The following is an 18,682-nucleotide window of genomic DNA, read 5'->3' as shown; positions in this document are numbered from 1 at the left end:
CCGTGAAGGGGCGAGTCGGGACCGTGTCACCCGCCCCGGGCTGCGTCACCCGCCCCGGGCTGACGCGTGGGCCAAACGCGATCGTGTCACCCGCCCGGAGTGACCTCCTGGGCCGAGAGCGGCCCCCGTTCCCCCCGCACGGCCCGGGAGGCGCCCTCCGTCCTAACATGGCGGGTGCCGCCGCTTCATAGCCCGCCCCGGCTGTCAGCGCTCCCGCGGGTACGGACGGGCCGGGGAGGTCACGGGTGAAGAGCTGCTGGCGTGGTGCAGAATTACCTGTGCTTAAGGTGTAGGTAGGTCAGTGTACCTGTACCTGCCACGGACATTGCTCTCGGAGCAGGGTGAAGATTTGCTTAAAAAATAAATTAAAAAAAAAAAGTTAAATGAGGTGAAAATACTAATTCTGTTATCTGAGGAGGTGAAGGATTAAAAGTACTCTAAGCACGGGGAGGGGGAGAAGCCGCTGCTGGAAGGGGCACAACCCTTCTAGAGGTGGGAAATGTGCCCCCTTCCAAAAGGATGGATGGAGAAGGGTCGGGGCAGTTTGACCTATTCTTCATTCATGTTGTCATTTTTTTCTTTTCAGGCTCAGAGTTGTTCCTGCCCAAAGCCCAGCAGCCTCCAGTGCCTGGACCTCCAGCGAGGTGTGAGCTGTTCCTCCAGAGCAGCTCCTTCCTGCCCCGGCAGAGCCCAGGGCTCGCAGCCAAGGCTCTGCTCCAGCCCTCACAGCACATCAAACCCCACCACACGCCTGCTTTTCATCTTGCTTACTTCACTACACCATAGCTAAAATGTACAAGTAGTTTTTTTGTTTGATCTTTGTTTTGTTCCAGAAAACACTGTATTTGTTTGATAGGAAGAGGTTAGCCTTATTGGTCAGAACTTATGGATGGATGCCTGAGCCAGGATCCTCTCTGCTATAGCACTGCCTCCGGCACGCCAGAGAAAAGTCTCAGCACCTTACACTAAGGAGATGTATTTATTCTGTCCCTTTCCTGTTTCACCAGAGGAACTTACTTAAATTTCCCCTCCACCAGCCTTCTTTTACTAATTTGAACCATTATTTTTTTCCTTAGCTGATTCAATTTTATGACCATTTTCATATTGCCTGTTGTTACAGAAGCATACAGGATGGCATTAAACACATCAGTGTTCAGGTCAGCCTAAGAGTCGACTAAACAACTTGAATAATAACTGCTACAGGCAGCATCTGCTGGTTTTTGGCTGTTCTTCAAGATACATACTTTAATTTTCTATTACTGATTCTACTTTGCCTCACAGAGATTAAAATTGTGGTGATGACATGATGGTATTTACATAACTATTTCCCCTCCTAGTGTTCTCCAGAACTGATAAAGACTCGAGAGTGGACTTGGATTTCTGGAATCCCTATTATTGTTTCCTTCACCAAAGGTTCTTAAGAGATTTGGTTGCCATGGAAGATTAACATAAATCCTTATTAAAAATAGAATAAGAAATAAAAGGTTTTTACAGTAAAATCCCCCAGAGTTCTGTGCTAGGATTTGTACTGTTTAGCATGCTCATTTTAGTTTTTTTAGTATTTTTGCTCTTTTTAAATTTCTAGTATCTTTTGTTTATTTTCTCTCTTGTTACTTTGTAGTTTCCATAACTTTATGTCCCTTCCTGAGGGTCGATCCTCACTCAGCATCCAGAAATGGTTATTCCTGAGGGATGGCAGTGCTGGAGGGGTGCTCCAGACTGGGCAGGGCAAGGAGTGAGGCTGAGATCCGTGACAGACAAGGCAGGCTGTGCAGGTCGGGTAATCTGGGATTATGTCAGCAGGGATCCGCTCACCCCTGTGCTCCCCAGCTGCTGCATCCAGCTCAGACGGGCTCCAGGTGGCTGAGAGCTCACCCAGACACAGCAGTGTCAGCACTGCCAGGGCTTGGCTGTGCCTGCAGAGAAATAAAATCAGCTCCACACAGAAATGTGCACAGGTTTTACACCCTGTGAGTCACAGCTGAGCGGGGGCACGTCGGAAGCTCCCCAGCCCTGGGCAGCTGTGCCTGGAGCTCAGCCATGGGGCAGAAGGGGAACAAAGGGATCTCTGTGCCTTATGTGGGGTAAGGTGGGTTGGGTTTATTGTGTAAGCCTGGGTGGAGATTTCTTCACGAGCTGCAGTTTCTATGAATGTCTGTCAGTACATTCTGGGTTTGTGCCAATCAAGGATTATGACCTATATTAACATCCCAGAAACAGGGGAGGCCAGCCAGGCTTCAGCTCAGTCTCCTGATGGCTGATATCCACCCTTACTATGATTTAAAGTCAGGTTAAATTACTTCTCTCCACAGGAACTTATTTAAAGTGTGCTCACTCCTCTTGACAGTGCATCCCTTGCCATCTTGACAAAGCACCTGACATTCTCTCAGTGAGAGCTGTCTTAACTTTCTTAACAGAACAGAAGAATGGCATTTGCTAAAATAACTTAATTGCTATTCATAAAAATAAAATCCAGTTCCTAGGGTGTTTTTTTTTATTTTCAATGGGACTTACATTGTTATATCCAGGAATATGAACAATACTCAGTTCAGACATAACTTGGTAGCTGGCTGACAAAAGCCCCATGTCCAGACACTTGAATTTTCCCATACTTTGTTTGGCACATATGCATCTCACTGGTAGTTTAAAAATACTGTTGGAAAATCCTAATTACAATACTGCATCTAAAAGGGATTTTCCAAGCATCTGGGAACAAAGATGTCAGAATGTAAAAACACTGAACACTGACCCTTGGTGGTTAGTCATGTACTTGCACATTTCTTGCCTTTAGAAAAGAAGATAAAAAAATCTACCTCCACTTTCCAATCACATTTAGTAGCTCGGTTGATTTGATTTCTGGAATTCTGCACTTCCAGAGCATCTTGCAAAAGCTTTAGGAGCATCCAGTGACCCCCATGGTGTTCTGTAGTACTGAGGCACATCTGAAGTTTCAGATGCAGAAACCAGAATCAACCCAATTCCCAGTATGTGTGCAATGAATTATTGCACAATACAAACTGCTCTGATACCTGCTGGGCCACACATCCCTTCACACCCTGTCACAATCCCTGGCACCTTCCTGCAAGTTTTGGATCAAGCTGTGTGTTGGAAGTTACTCTGCTTTCATGGAGAAAGCAGTGACTATCTGTTTATTCTCCAAACATGGCCAATTTAGAAGTTATTAGATGGAGTTTATTCAGCACAAGTGAACATCTAAAAATCATAAAATAAGAATTAAAAAGCCACTGCTCAGGACTGGAGTTGTTTGTGCCTTTCTTGTCTCTACAGGTTTTGTTTCCCCATTGCTTTTCCCTGCAGATGCTCAGTGGTACTTTCCAGGTCAGTCATGCCTTGAGGGAAAAGGGAGCAATGTCAGGATGATGAATGTAAAATGTTTCACTCTGTTACTGAAGTATCTGTTTTGTGAAATACTCTGAAATATTTTCCCTGGCTGCTATAGGAGATGAAAGTCATTAAAATCTATTTATTATCAAAATAGTAGGAATTCTGGATATTTTGTATGTTCTGAAAATCAATACCTTGTCTGAGAGTATCTTCATTAAAGGAGTCTCATATTCAGGCTTTTCTGAAAGGTGGCAATATTTTCACATGGAATAAGCATCTTTCAAGTATTTTCACATTAGATGGAAATACTTTCATCACTTGAGGCCCTTCTTGGAAGTCATTCAACTATGAGAACATTTGCTTTAAATAAAAGAGTGTTTAAGCCAGCGGGATTCCTGAAATTCCTGAGCCATTTATGCTCTTCTTTACACTTTTCTTAGCACATCTTAACTCAGTGAACATTTCCTTATCCCCACAGATTTAATGCTGGTAAGAAACAGGCATCTCATTAAAACTCTCAAGGCTTGGGGTGGCATTTCTAGTCTTTTATAATTAATTTTGTTTTGACTGGAGTAATTTCTGGACTCTTTGGTTGCAGACTCCCAGATAGAGTTATCTTAGCCCATGTGGTACAGTGTGTATATACTGAGCACAAATGCATGCACACCTTTCACACAGAACAATAATATTGTTTACTATAGGAGCTGCAGAAAAAAACAACAACTGCTTTTCCAAATAATTGTTAAGGTTTATCATATGCCAGCGAGGAAGGTAAACTGAAACAGAAAATATGAAACCAAAATTTGTGATATGTCATTAAATTTAATTAAAAGCTATACTGAAGACAAACCAAGTCTGAGGTAGCAAATTACTGACCTACATTTATGAAAGAGACTGTGACCAGATCTTGTAATTGCACCTTTAGGCTTCATCCAGCAAGAGAGAAATGTTAACATCCTTAAGGAATTATCTGCCTCAACGATTTCAGGGAAAAATCTCAGAACTGGCAACTTTTAAGAACAGTTACTTGAACAGAATAAAATATTTACACCTCCACAGCCTCATTTCTGCTCAGCAAAACCCCAGTTTGGCACTGCACCCTTCCCTCCCCCGTTCTCACTGCCTCAGTTGTTTCCCTAACATTTGTTCATCTCCCATCTATGCTTTTTTATTTCTGCCTTTTCATTTACTTTCTCACTGATATCTGAACTTCTATTTTAGTAGCCTTATCTTTTTTTAGTGAACAAGGTCACAAGTGAGAGTGGGCTTTGGCAATTCCAACATTACCCGGCTGACGTTAATTGACATCATGGAACTGTTGGCAGTGTCATGGCAGCAGCCCCTCTGCAAATGCACATGTATTAAATGTCTTGGATACAATTTCAGTTTGTGCCCAGGACAAAAAATGGAGCACTGGGATATGAACTATGGCAGAGACCTGCTGGTCATGAACACAGTGACCCTTTGAGGTCCTGTTCCCACAGGTGGGCTGAAAAGGTGACTCCTAAGGCACCAGTTTGGCACATGGGTTTGTGTCCCAGTTTTGTGCCATACAGATTCTGATCCTGAGACTATCCTCACACTTAATATTGTGCACCAAATACCTCCAGTACTCACCACAGTCAGGGATTAATCCACAGGTAAGATCAGGAACGTGGTTTTTTTCAAGATGAAGGAAATCACAAACTCAATTTCCAAGAAGTAACCCCTTTGATTCTGTGCCAGGGTACTGGTATGTATTGCTAGGGAAATGAATTCTGGTAATATCTCTAATGTCTTTAAAAAAAATTTCAGAACTCTATGTTCTATTTTACCAATTATATACCATTATCTTATTACTCAGAAACATTATTACCAGCACAGAAGATTCACCAAATAAAATGTTAGTAACTTAATCATTATTTTAAAATGGAAAATTAACAGCTAAGTTATTAAAGAATATTCCTTTCTCAACATCTGAAAGTTAGTGTGAAAAGCACTAAAAGGCATACTTTTAAATGGAGTATTGAAAAGGTATTCTTTAGTAGAAGAATCGGTGTTCAAAAATAGAAAATGTCACAGCCACCACTTGCTATTGAGTAACACAACAGTGTCTCAAACCCAACCACAGGTGACAGTAGGAGAGCTAGAGGTGTGTGAAGCGTGAGTTGTCCTGATACTGCAACATTTATATATTAAATAAACAAGTTATTTTGTACCTACCTGTCAAAACCAAGTTCAGATTTCCCATAATTTCTATATCAATGTCATTTTTCTTGGTTTTATTTGAAAATAGACTTCAATTTGCCTCAGAATTTTGAACACATTTTCTTTCATGTTTGAAGGTTCTTGCTATGGCATATTCCAAAGAGGGAAAGCCAACTCCCACAGCAGGGGTCAAGCCTGTCTTGGACAGACTGCCAGTGGGGTTGCAATATTTTTGTGTTTAAGATAAAGGCTAATCTTGTCTGTCCCTTCTGTTTGCATTTATAGATTTCTCCCTTGCTTTCATGCTGCTCTCCAACACCTGCTCTGTTTTGCTCAGGCACAGGAACCAGGGGCACACTGGTTCTGAGCTGAGCTCTGTGAAGCCTCCTACATATCCAGCAACCCCCACTCTCACATTCCAGGATGGAATTCAGTCACAGATGGGACTCACTGGGGGTGTGTCATCTCAGTCCAACCCCCAGTTTGTGTCAAAGGCCATCACACAGGCCCTGTTCAAACAGTGCCAGAAGTGTTTCACACCTTTACACCTCTCAGCCCCATCTTTGTACCTCACAGGCTCCCTTTTTGGTTAGGTAGGCTTTTGTGGAGTACCTCAAGAGACTGGATGTGTAAAATTGGGAATTAATAATGCAGCAATGCCAGTGGTTGGCATGTCCAGACCTGCTGGCTTTGATGGGACTATTCAACTGTGCAAACTAAAATAGGCATGGCAGTGTTTGCCAGCTCAAACTCCTGAGCCAAAACAAGGAGCTCATTAAGAGCAAACACTGGTCCTGGCACTGCAGTTGTGCTTTACAAACCCAACCAAAGATCAAGCACCAAAAAAGCCCAACCTACAATTTAGACAAAATGGATCCAGGATTCCAAATTTCAGGCATGTAGTAGAACAAAAATGCCAGCAAGCCAACAGGAATGGCTGGCCTGGGGTAATCATGGATTGACTGATTTAATGTACATTCACAGAAGTTTGGATTTTCCTGTGTTCATTATCTTCCTCAAAATATTCTGGAGCTATGTGAAAGGAACCTTGCTGTTATTTAACAGCCTTTCTCTGGTCAAATCCAATGAGTTAGGCCAAATAAAATCTCCGTTTCCCCATTGAAGCCTGTGTACTGATGGAAGTAAGAGAAGATTCCCTGCTATCCAGCTGTACCTGGGGATGGGGGAAGTGCTTTCAACAACACAACTGAGCAGTAACAGGCTTAGAGTGACATAAAAAATGAACCCAAAATCCTGTTTCTTCAAACAGTGCAGAATTAAGTCTGCAGATTCCAAGACAAGTGTGTCTGTGGTAAGGCCTGAGTGACTGCAGTAGAGCCACAGCACACAGCCCCTGGCAAGCAGAAGGAAATCTGGGCTCTTTCTACCTTTACAAAAAATATCTTTTGCTATTATTTAGTTAGAAGGGGTTTCACCTTTGTTAGCACTAACCCAATGCTTGAGTAGCCTAGCTAAAACAGACTGACCTAATGTGTTCGAACCATTTTCTAGAATATCAGCAATCCTGTCTAAAAACCACAGGACTGACATCTCTGCTAGCAGCCTTTATGAATTTAACACCTTAAGCAGAGAACCTGGGAAAAGGCTGGAGACAAAGAGCTGTGCTTGGAGATCTGGGGAGTCCATTGGGGTGAAGCACTGAACATCCTGGAGAGGATGTCACTGCCTGTACCACATTCTCTGGACAACCAAACTGCTCCAGTTTCTGCATCTGCCAGTCTGGCACCTTTAATAAGTCATTAAATCACACTGTGGACGTGAATACGCTCTTGGATAAATAATAAATGACAGCTCTCACACTGGCACGCGAGCACACAGGCATACCCAGGGCAGGAAATCACACACAGCATTTCATTTGTTGCTAATTTATCTGTAACAAAGTGAGGAAGATGCCCTGGGGACTGGTGACTAACAAGGAGCATTGTTTATGCTACAAATCCCTTCCGGTTATTAGGCTTTGAAAAGTGCTTTGTTTAGCTTATCAGTGCTTCAGCAGGAATGCCAGGGGCAGTATTTCTATTCTAAGTGTATTTCTATTCCAATATTACTGACATATAAAAGGTTATGTGTTACCTGAGGGCTGAATATTTGGCTTGTGCTTCAGTGCCTTGTTGAATCAGGATCAGGATGGTGAACACTGCACAAAACCAAGGTCTGAACACATTTCCTTATCAATTTTACAGCATTAAATTGAAGAACACCTTTACATAAATCAAATCTTTCTCAAGGATCACACAGCAGGACAAAGAATAAATACCCTATGGCATATAAATTCCCATCATTAAAAATTACCTCAACATGTTAGACCTTCTGCTTAAATTCTGCACTTCACTTAGGATGTGGACAAATTTGTATTATACAACCAAGTCTGCTGTTATGAAATTTCAAAGTATCACAAGTGTCTGGCAAGTTTTAGAGATGTTTCACAACAGCACTGATAAGCCGCTACTCTGTCAGGTGATCAAAATACCTACAGTGTGCCCTTGATTCAAGTTAATGTTTAAAAATAGGAATGCAAGTTTTTTATTGGGCTCAGGTACTTTTTCAATGATGTTAAATGTCTTTTAAAGGAGAAGATTTAGAAAGGGAGTGCATTAATTTCAGATGGAAAAAAACTACAATTCATTCCATAATTTAAAAAACCTGAGAATCCCTTGCCAGCTAAATAAATAATAGGCAAATAAAGGAAACTAAATTGGGAAATTAAATTATTAATTAGCAAATAAGGCATAATTTGCCATGCAGAATGATTCCACACGAACAGTGTCACTGACTCAGCTCCTCTGAAACATTTTTGCTAAGAGGAATGGCAAACTCAACCTCATGGAAGTCTCCTGGACCACTGTAAGAAGTGTTCATTAGACTGATTAGGAATAAATAATTGAAGTATTTATTTAGATGTTTTATCATTAGATTACTTTTGGAAAATCCACATGAATGAATTCTTCCTTCTCAAATGTCCTGGTTTTAATTTGCTTATGGTTAGTTTAGATCTGGATTGCCAAACCATGAGCTGTCCAGTGCAGCCTCCCTTGTCATCTGAACTGGCCTTGTAAGTGAGACTGGCAGCAGCTGCTCCCCTGCCAGAGCAAAGTGCCACTGTCACCCCTCCCTGAGAACTTCCAACCTCAAAGCAGGGGCTGCTTTACTGAACAATGCCACGTGCTCATGCAAAAACCAATAAATGTTTGTGAGCACTCAACCTGCTGAGGGTTTTTAAACTTTAATACCTCTCCTCAAAGATGCTGATGAGAACAGACTCACCACTGATGCTTTAGAGCTAAATTTCCTTGTGGTAAAACTGGAAGATGTTCTGAGCTGAGCTGTGTTACAGAGATAAAGGTTTATACCCAGGAGCTTCTGGTTTCATAGCCAACAAACAGATCAGTCTTCACGCCTTCCTTTTGTGGGCAAGAATTAAACATGTATCAAATCTGGTGGCTGGGGTTTAGCACAATGGGGTTGGATTTGCAGAGTTCTACTAGAATTGTTTTCTGAAATGCACAGCTTTCAATTTTAGCCAAAAGATGTGTCCAGATCTGAAAAACTCATTTTTCTCAAAAATCTGACTGTCACAGTTTGAAAGCCTGGCCCCTGGTGAGGTTTCTACATGAAGAATTCCTTTGCAAATCTGACCTGTGGAAATGTGACCTCAGTGAACACCTGTGCTGTGCAGTGAGAAAGGAACAGAAACATAAGGATCTGATTCCTGAAAAACTTTAAGGCTTTCTCTGGGTCTTTGAATTCTAAGTCTGTTTTTGCTTCTGCATTTGGAGTTTAGTTTTGGTTGGGCTTTTTTCCTTTCATTTCCTCAAAATGAATTAAATTGACTTCTACTGGACTAAACATTTTATCATTCAGTTCTGGCTGAGGATTCTCAGCAACATATGGGTTAGAACCACCAAAGACACCCAGATCCAAATATAAGACTGTAAAATAGTCATTCCTAAGGGCACTTGCAAAGTTTCCAGCCTAAAATGTTAGGAGCAATGACAATTTTAATAGTGCTGTTTGAAATAACACACAGAATTACTGCAAGAGAGGAAGCTCCCTAAAAATTTATCATTTTAGGCAAAGTCAAACTAAATATTTTATTTTGTTAGGACTGTTTAGTGCCATAAAAACCTCAAAGCCTCATGACACAAACACTGACTGCCACAATCAATCTCTAATTCAATCACAGTTCAAATGTTCAAAGGCCAGCTCAGGATTTTGGAAGGGGTAAATTAGTTCTGGCAGCCCTACAGCAATCTCAGATATCATCTGTCTTCTCCTTCTATCAGATCCAGCTGGGCGGGCCCCTCATAACCATTGATGCTGGTTAGAGCCAACTCCAGCATCATTGGGAGTGCTTGGACTCAATAAATCAGAAAATTGATTATGTGCAGATAATCTATTAAAAATAAATGACAGACCTGGCATGTTTTTCCCAGCTGACTGACTCAGCACAAGACTAAACCACTGATGTCTTAGCTGAGGGTGACCCCGAGTTCCTTTTTCCTCCCAAATGCTCTGTTAATGCAATTGGAGGAATGTCCATACCAGGTGAAACCAGGCCCACCCTGCCTTGGGACCTGCTGGACTCAGGAGTTCCATAGCATCCATAACCATGTCCTTGGCTTTACTGTGTATGTAAGGAACTGCCTGGTTTTGCTCCCTCTGGATCTGCCAGCCCTGGTCATCGTGCAAGAGCTGATGGAATTTCCCACCTTGCTTCACTCAATCAGTGAGAGATCACAAGGAAATTAAAAATGTGGTGTGACAATCCTGGATCTGAATGATGATTGAATGATTTTTATTCTTCCTACACACACACACACATATTATTCACACAATGCAGGAGCACTGCCTGGATCTTTGCTGTAATTCCCAGTCCTAATTGAATGCTCTGGGAGCAGAGCTTGAGCATTTGCAGGGCAACAGGCCCTTGCACTCAAGCTGACAAGCTTCCAGCCCCTCTGCCTGGTGCCTGAGCTCAGCAGCCAGAACTGGTATCATCAGCAACAGTAAATATTCCATTTTCCTGTTTTCTGAGCAGCACAAACTCTCTTTCTGCAGACTTGCTCATGAGTCATCTGGAAATAAACCATAATCACTTGTCCCCTAGGAGTCATATATAAGTTAATTACTGTACAAGACAAGCTAATACAAAATACACAAGAGATTCCAACTTGTTGAGGTTGTAAAGGGCAAGGGAGCCTTTCAGAATTTCCATTGGTTACAGTCTGGGAATGCTGGGCTTCCCTTGACTCCGTATCTATCACATAACCAGGAACACATTTTGTTCTCTTTGTTGTAGGAGACAAAGCTAAAGAAATGTGGGTGTTGCTCCTGTGCACAAATAGAGTAGATACCTAATGAGCCTGTGTGTGTGCAGTGCTGGTAAACACCACTGCTCTGGGCTGCAGCTGACAGAAACCATCACTGCCTGGCCAGCTGAGAGGATGGTCTGGATCTGCAAATGCCCCCCAGCCCTGCACAGGAAGTCAGAATGGAATGGGATGTGCCAGATGAATTTTAGGTGCCACCATGTGAAATAAAATCTGCTTGCCTGGAGTTCAGGGTCCTGGACTTGGATCTGACCATCTCTGTGGTGTCTTATTCCTACCCAGCCATCCTTTGCTGGGCTATTGTGTGGTTGTTATCTCTGCAGGAGAGAATCTTATCAGTGCAGGGAAAGGAAAATCTGAAAACAATGAAAAGGCCTTTGGCATCTGACATTTTTCTGTTGAGGATGGAAACAAATACATTTATAACTTCACAGTAAAGAAAGATTTTTTTTATTCCAGTAGTTATAGAAACACTATTGTTAAGGCTGGAAAAGCCCTTGAAAATCATTGAATCAAAGTCATGGCACATTATTTTAAAACTTCCAGTTGCTCTTATCTACAGATCCTCATTACAGGAGGAAAGAATGGTATGCATGGTGCTGATTTAAAATTACTAATTTGGTGAATTCATAGTTTTAGACCTGGCTCTGGCAAGAGACCTGGTTTCATGAACACTCACCTGGATTCTTTTTGCCATTCAGTTTATGGTACAGAGAGAATCCCATTCTGGCATCCCAGGAAGGCAGAGAACACACCAGACTTTATTTCAGTACATTTAAGTGACAGACACAACTGCAGAGGAGGAGGGAAACAGTGACAATTAGTTCTGTGTGATATCTATGCTGAGTTTCTGCTAATCACAGGAAATTATTATTAATGAACTGAATATGTTGATCAAATTACTAATTTAGTGAAGACTGTGCACTACATCTCTCCCAGGAACCACAGCAACTCCAGCTGCCCCACCTGCCTCCAGCGAGCCCCTCTCCCAGCAGAAAGCAGCTGTGGGCATTTATTCTGTGGGAAGTGTTGTGCCTGACAGTGCAGGCAGTGCTTACACAGGCTACTAAACAAGGCATTCTCCTGGCAACAATCTCAAGGCCTGTGTAAGAACCAGGACCAAGCCCTTCTCCCTGGAATTAATGTAGGTTCCCTCACTAGAAGCAAGAGAAATCCCATTTTTATATTCCCTGAAAAATCAGTAACTGTATTTTTATTTGCTCATTGCTTTCATATCTACAAAAGTGCTGCTTTTGAAATGCCCATGAAGTCTTAAGCAGCCAAAAAGTAACAGATGATCTCAGAGGATACTGTTAAATTACAATACAAACTTGTGGAATGGGTAAAATGCACTAGAAAATCCCACTATTTGTATCTGACTATGCAAAAAACCCCCAACCTATTACAAAAACCAACAGCGCAATAATCACATTTGTAAGTGTGAAAGCTTGAGATGTAATAAACATGAAGTCTCATCTTCAAGCATGAACTCGCTTCTGAGAAGATAACTTGTCTTTTTAATCAGCAGCATAAAAATCCAGCTGTCCCATAAAATTAATTTCTATGGGTAAAAATCAGGAGTAGGACACAGCAGGCTTGGGTCTCATTCTGTCCCACATTCCTGCTTCCCATGGGAAACATTTGCCAAAAATAAAGCAGTGATCTAAGCATAATTACATTGGTTTGCAGTCCTGTAAAAGCTTTTTACAAAAACAAAAGTAGTGGAAGTTCCATTTTAAACAATTCAGTAAGTTGGTTTCTAGTCATGCATAAAGGGTTTTTAATCTGTTTACTGTTTTTAAGGAAATCTGTGTGGTCTTGCAGAGGAAAATTGTTCAAAGACATCTCATCCCAATGTAAGCTCACTAACTGTTTATTCCAGCCCAGGATCTGTTTAACAGGAAAGGGACAGAACAGATTTAGAGGGTCCTTCTGTCAAGGCAGCCCCTGGTGTGGGCTCCTGTCCTCCCCCAGAGGAGGTATCCCATCTCCAGTCACTGGATAATCTGTGTAAAACCCTAATTCTGCAGACAAACGTGTCTGTTAAATGCCTTCTTTGAGGCTCTGAGCCATATGGCTGGGATTACAGCATTTAAATAGTTTTTCCAAGTGAATACAAGGATGAAGCACAGAATAGTGGAGGGAAGTATGTCCATAATTGCATTTATAAAGGGATTTCAGGATTTTTAAGGCCCATGTTCTGCACCACTGGAGCCAGTGTGAGCTTGGCACCTTGAAGCAAGTGCAAGTTATATTTACAAGCCATTCACACTTTTTTCACCACACTATAAAAAGATCTAAGTACAAAGGAGAACAAGGGGCCATGTTGTTAATGCTGGTGCAATAAAAGACATTTTTATCTTTAGGATAAAGATAACAGAGCACAGCCCCACATCACCACTGCCACTATGTCCATCCTCTGAGAGAACAACAAATCAGTGGATCCCCAACAGCCAGGGACACCTCTGGGAGACACCATGTAATACTTCCGGTTGTTTCATGTTTTTCTAACACTGTTTTATAACATACAGGAAAAGGAGACTTTGAACAGAACCCATCCAGGACAAACAGCAACCACATGGCCTCAAAACCTGTTTCAAATAATGCCTCAGTAGTTATAGTTTCAAGTACAAAGATAGACATAACAACAAAGAGCATCAACTTCCCTCTTTCCCTGGCCTGGTTAATTTTCCCTTTTCCATCTGTATGACCTAATGATACAGACTTTATTTGTATTTAAATTTGAGATCTGTAGAGAAGTACCATATACAAGCTGGGTCTATGTTGTTTTTCTTAGCTGTACATACTTGGCCAGGCTTTCCTTCCCTCCACACCATTATTTACACTCTGGAGCACTGACTCCAGTGTGATGCATTATCCATGTTATGGCTGTTTATAGAGTAGAAGTGGTCTCTGTAACATGTCTGTTTTTCATGTCTTAAACCAATAAAACTTTTACATTGGGCTTATCAAAACCATTCTGTGTAGATCTAAGTCTGTTGTGACTGAAATCAGTAATAAAACTTCTCTTGATGCCCCGTGGAACAGAGCTAAGGCAACACTGAGCTCTCTTAATAAATTCCACTCCGGTAAAAGTTTTATTTAAAAAATGTGGTTAACCCAAAGCTTTTAAAGAAGATTAATGTGGACTTATAAAAAATGTCTGATTTTATTATTAGTAGTAATTCATACAGTTTGTCCTGAAGTTTTCCTTTTCAGCTTCAGTTTGAACCATATGTTCAGGAAGTTCAACTGAAAAGCGATCCTTCAGCAATATTATTTTTTTCTAATTAACAATAACCACAGAGGTATTTTAGAGAAACCTACAGAGTCCCTCAGAAGGTTGTGGAGTGGGATAGATTAAAACAGGATTTTGTCAATTTTATGAAAAATTCACTGAAGCACAAATGGGTCAACTTCAGAGGAGTCCTTCCTTTCCTGTTCTACCAAACAAAGGATTCTGAGTGCAGCAAATCTTACTTTCCATGGGATTCTTTTGTGAAAGGCCTTGAAGGACTCTGGGATCCATCAGTGCCCTGTTGGCCTCGCTGGGACTGAGCCCAGGCCCAGCACTGCAGCCGTGGGGATCCCCAGACTTTGATCCACCACCCCAGGGAGTCAAAGCCAGTCAGAGGTGAGGGGTGTCAAACACAAAGCTCAAGGAGAAGCTGGAACCTGAGTGCCAGACTGGGTTCATACAGACTGGATAGGGATTTAGGAATAAACACAGCTGTGGGCTCAGCCAAACACTCTGTGTGTGCAAACAAAACACAAGAGGCACAAAGAAAAACCCTGCACTCAAATGAAAATGAGCAAAAAGCACAAGTCAGACAGAGGTTCATAAAAATACCTTTGGGCCAAATTTCACATTCCCAGTCCTTGTACACATGATGTAACTGATGGCATCAGGAACAATTTTTTTTATGGATTTCAAACATGGTTTGTCTCAAATTCCCTTTCTGAGTGGCACAGATGAGGTGATGCTGGGTGCAGAACCCCTGCACTGAGGGCTCCTGGAGACTTCTTGTTACAGCACAGCTCACAAACTCCTCACTGGCTGTTTTTAAGAACAAAGATCATTGTTCAGCTCAACAGAACAATCCCATCAAAATGGCAGCACAGTGTTGTGCTGCTGTTTTCACTGGGGTCCCTGTCAAGTTGCATCAGTTGAAATGTTGAGAGGTTTTATTTCCTGACTTGTCACACTGCTCGCGGTGCCCCGGAGCTGCCACTCAAGCTGTGCTGCTTCTGCTGTTTGTGCTTTGCTGGGTTTGTTGGTGGTGCCAGCCCTGACATTCAATTTTCCTGTTTTCTGACCAGCACTAACTCACTGCTGTCACTGCATGTGCAGCCTAATCTTACTGTCCTCACAGTCTGCCCCCTTTCGCTCTATGCTGTACATGGAAATCAGCAGCAGTCTGAGTAAGAAAGGATGTGGCAATTGGCTTTTCCAGAGGTACAAGCTGTTCCTGGCTGTGCCTGCTGGTTTATCTGGGATAACTAGCCCTGGAAGTCACTCTGGACAACTCCACCTTGATGCAGCTGCAATGCTTCTGTCCATGGGCACCCATATTCCTGAGGGCTACAGCCATGACCCAGGGAGCTTCCAGAGTAAGATCCACAGGGAAAAAAGCTGTGGAAAGGAAACCCTCCCCTAGCTGATCTGTAAATCTCTGCTGTAAATCTGTAAATAATATAAATGTTAAAAAAATATATATGTACATAAATCTCTCTGTAAATCTGTAAATACCAGTGTAGAAGAGCAAAGGCTCCATTTTTGCACAGCCACTTTGCATAGGAAAAGCATGTATTAAAAATAAAGAATCACATTCATTTTCACAGTCCATTGTAGAAAGAGGGTTTATTAATCCTGTCAATTTCCCTGTAAACATTAAATAACCTCCAATATGTTCAGCATATCTTCATTTTTTTAATTTGGTAGGTTGCTGCCTGACCCCCTACTGGAGGCACAGTCCCTGGTTAGCAGCACTAACCTGCCCTCCCTGCAGGGAGGTAATATTTATGTCTGTCTGCATTCTGACACATGCCAAACAATGAGCTTGAGCTCTTGGGATCAGATTTATTTATCCTCTAATTTTCCCACAGCATTTCAAAACCCACTTGGGCTTGAATGATCCTGCAGCCATTTGCATTTATCATTTGACACATGTCAGATCAAACACCTCTGTGAAATACCAAACAGGCCTCCAGCATTTTGCTTTTGTGTAGTTTATTGAATCTCTGGGGTAACATTCCACAAAAAGCAGCATGGAAGTTCCTAATCTCACCAGGCCCCAGTCAGAGGTTGCTTGTTGTACTGGGAGGCTGGATATAGGGGAAAAAAAGAAAATGTTCTTCATTGTGGAACTGTGTTGCTTTTCACACCTCTTGTGAGAAGCAACACAATAAGCCAAGGAAACAACCTTGACCCCTAAGTGTTTATAAATCAGCATTTACTGAGTGAGTAGCACATAACAAATGGATTGAAACAGACCTAGCAAGGAAAACCAGTCTGTACCATTGTGTAATTACTTTCTGGTGCAGGTACTGGCAATACTGTGGTGGAATGTTACCATCCTGCTGCATCCATAACTTTCTAGTGAAGGTGCTTCTGAATTTCTTTCTGGAGAAATCCTGAAGTTGCCCTAGCAGGGAGGAGAACGCAGTGTTCCATGAAAAGCCTGGTTAATTAAAAAACAGACCTAGAGAGGGTCAGGCTGGACCTTTCAAATATCACTCAGATTTGAACTGCAGGATTTTAACTTGCCTCTAAAATTTCAAATCAGATTCCAGTAGAAAGCAGCTGGATTTTTCCCGAGGTATTGCCAAATCCAAACAGTTCACACTGGCTCTGCCTTTTAATGCTGGAATCCCAGTTCCCAGAAGGATTCTGTATCAAGCAGAATCCTTTTCTGCTTGATACAGAATCCAAGGGTTGGGGCAGTAGGGATCCCTTTTAGAAGGATTCCTCTGGATACTGTACCATGACTAAACAGTGTAGGGGCATTTGGACAGCACAGAAAGGTTCTGCATTCAAGAGATTTTAACTTTCAAAGTGCTTAAGAGACACGTGGAACTGAAATGCATCAGAATACAAAATAACCAATCTCATGTGAACATTCAGTTTGCAGGTTACCTGTGTGACCGGCTGCCATTTCTGACTCTTGCCTTGTGAGGACTCTTCACCCAGGCAGGTCTCATGGAGTTTCTTCCTAAGAGTTGCTCTTTGCATCTTTAGAACCAGCATATTGTCTTCTCCATGTGAGCAAAGCCTGGGCCTCTCTGCAGGACTCTTGGAGCAGCTGATGACATGGTGGTTGCTTCCCTTCTTTCAATTTGCATGATAAAAATCTGTCAGCAAGTTGCACCTGATGGGGTGAGGATGGCAGGGTCTGCAGCTCAGGGGCCTGACCAACCCCACCTGGGGCCCTTGGCCAAACTTCATCAAGCCATGACTGAGGCTTCTCTTGGACTGGGGCAGTGGGATGGGTTTGTCACTGTGCTGCTGCCACAGCTGAAGGACTCAGCACCGTTTGGCATGGCCAAGGCACTCAATGTGGAGCCCTCAGAGGGCAGATTCACAAGAATGCCTCAAGCCACAATCAGAGTTTAACATTACAGTGCCCATTGACCTGCAGCTGAAGTGTGTTAGAACTCTTGAGCTTTAACATTTTACTTCTTGGCTCAATTTGAATTAAATTTTAATTTGAGAACTTGGCAAACTGAACAATTTGCTAAGTCTTGTATAACACAAGGATGGTCAGGCAGTCTCACTGCAAAATCCTGCAGCAGTGTTTGTGTTATCACAGCTGATTACTCAGCCACTGGGATACAGAGCTCTCACAGCTCTGGTTTTAAAATGGATCACATGAAACTGGTAGGCACACTGGCTTGGAACAAAAATGCAACGATAAAGTGCAAGTATCACAAGGGGAGGAAGGCATTAAAGGCCATGCAGGAAGTGTGAACAGATCTCTGTAACTGTGTCGTGCAAGCCCACACAAGGCACAGAGAGTCCTTGAAGCCTGTGCATTCACACCATGGCAGTGTGACTGTTTGTTCCCTTTCCTGACTCCCTACACCCCTCGTGCTAAGTCTTGCTACCAGTTCAGCCAGAGAAATCGAGGCCAGTTTGAGGATAATGATATAAATAGCAGGAAGTTTATGGAAACTTTGCTGAAGTTGTTTGTGGTGAGCTGCAAAGAGGTAAAAGTGTTGGTGCAGTGCCAGCCAACCCTGCACATCTGTCCCTGTATAACCTGTACCTTTGTTATCCATTTGGAGTCTGTGGACTTCATTTTTACACAATAATTGCATATTAAAATAGAGATATTAAGATTTATGAATGCTTACTGGTTACAACGCACTGGTCTCCGATTGCTTTTTCCCATTCTGTCTTTTCAGCTGACAGATTTTATCATGCCCCTGAGTTGGGAGCTCTGATATCCCATTACGTCAGAGTCATTTTTTTGCTTCTTTTACTCTTTTTGTTAAGAAGTTTCATCATTTTATTCCCATCAACTTTCATTGTCTTTAATTATGTCCCTGAACTTGTAAAGCTGTTTCTCCTGACAATGGATGCTTTGGAAAGGGTAACAACTACTTTTTTATGAACTACAAGGCAGGAAGTGCATTGTTTCTTTAAAAAAATTACCAGATGTTTTTCAGGGCTGACTACTAACATTTAAAAAAAAGCCTGAAACTATTATTTTCCAAATAACCCCAGTGTAATTTTGTTATTGTGTGACTCCTGTTTGCATTTAACTGGGAATTGCAGCCTAGGCCAATACTAAAAAAGG

General features: G+C 42.1%; 1 pseudogene; it reads left to right on the top strand.

The window, feature by feature from the left end:
* The first annotated feature begins 167 nt into the window (after positions 1-167).
* On the top strand, positions 168-17,496 carry LOC131559676 (E3 ubiquitin-protein ligase RNF170-like; annotated as a pseudogene).
* Positions 17,497-18,682: the final 1,186 nt, after the last annotated feature.

This window comes from Ammospiza caudacuta, chromosome 7 (assembly GCF_027887145.1).
Source record: "Ammospiza caudacuta isolate bAmmCau1 chromosome 7, bAmmCau1.pri, whole genome shotgun sequence".
In the NCBI taxonomy this organism is placed as follows: Eukaryota; Metazoa; Chordata; class Aves; order Passeriformes; family Passerellidae; genus Ammospiza; species Ammospiza caudacuta.
This window is presented reverse-complemented; position numbering and strand designations above follow the sequence as displayed.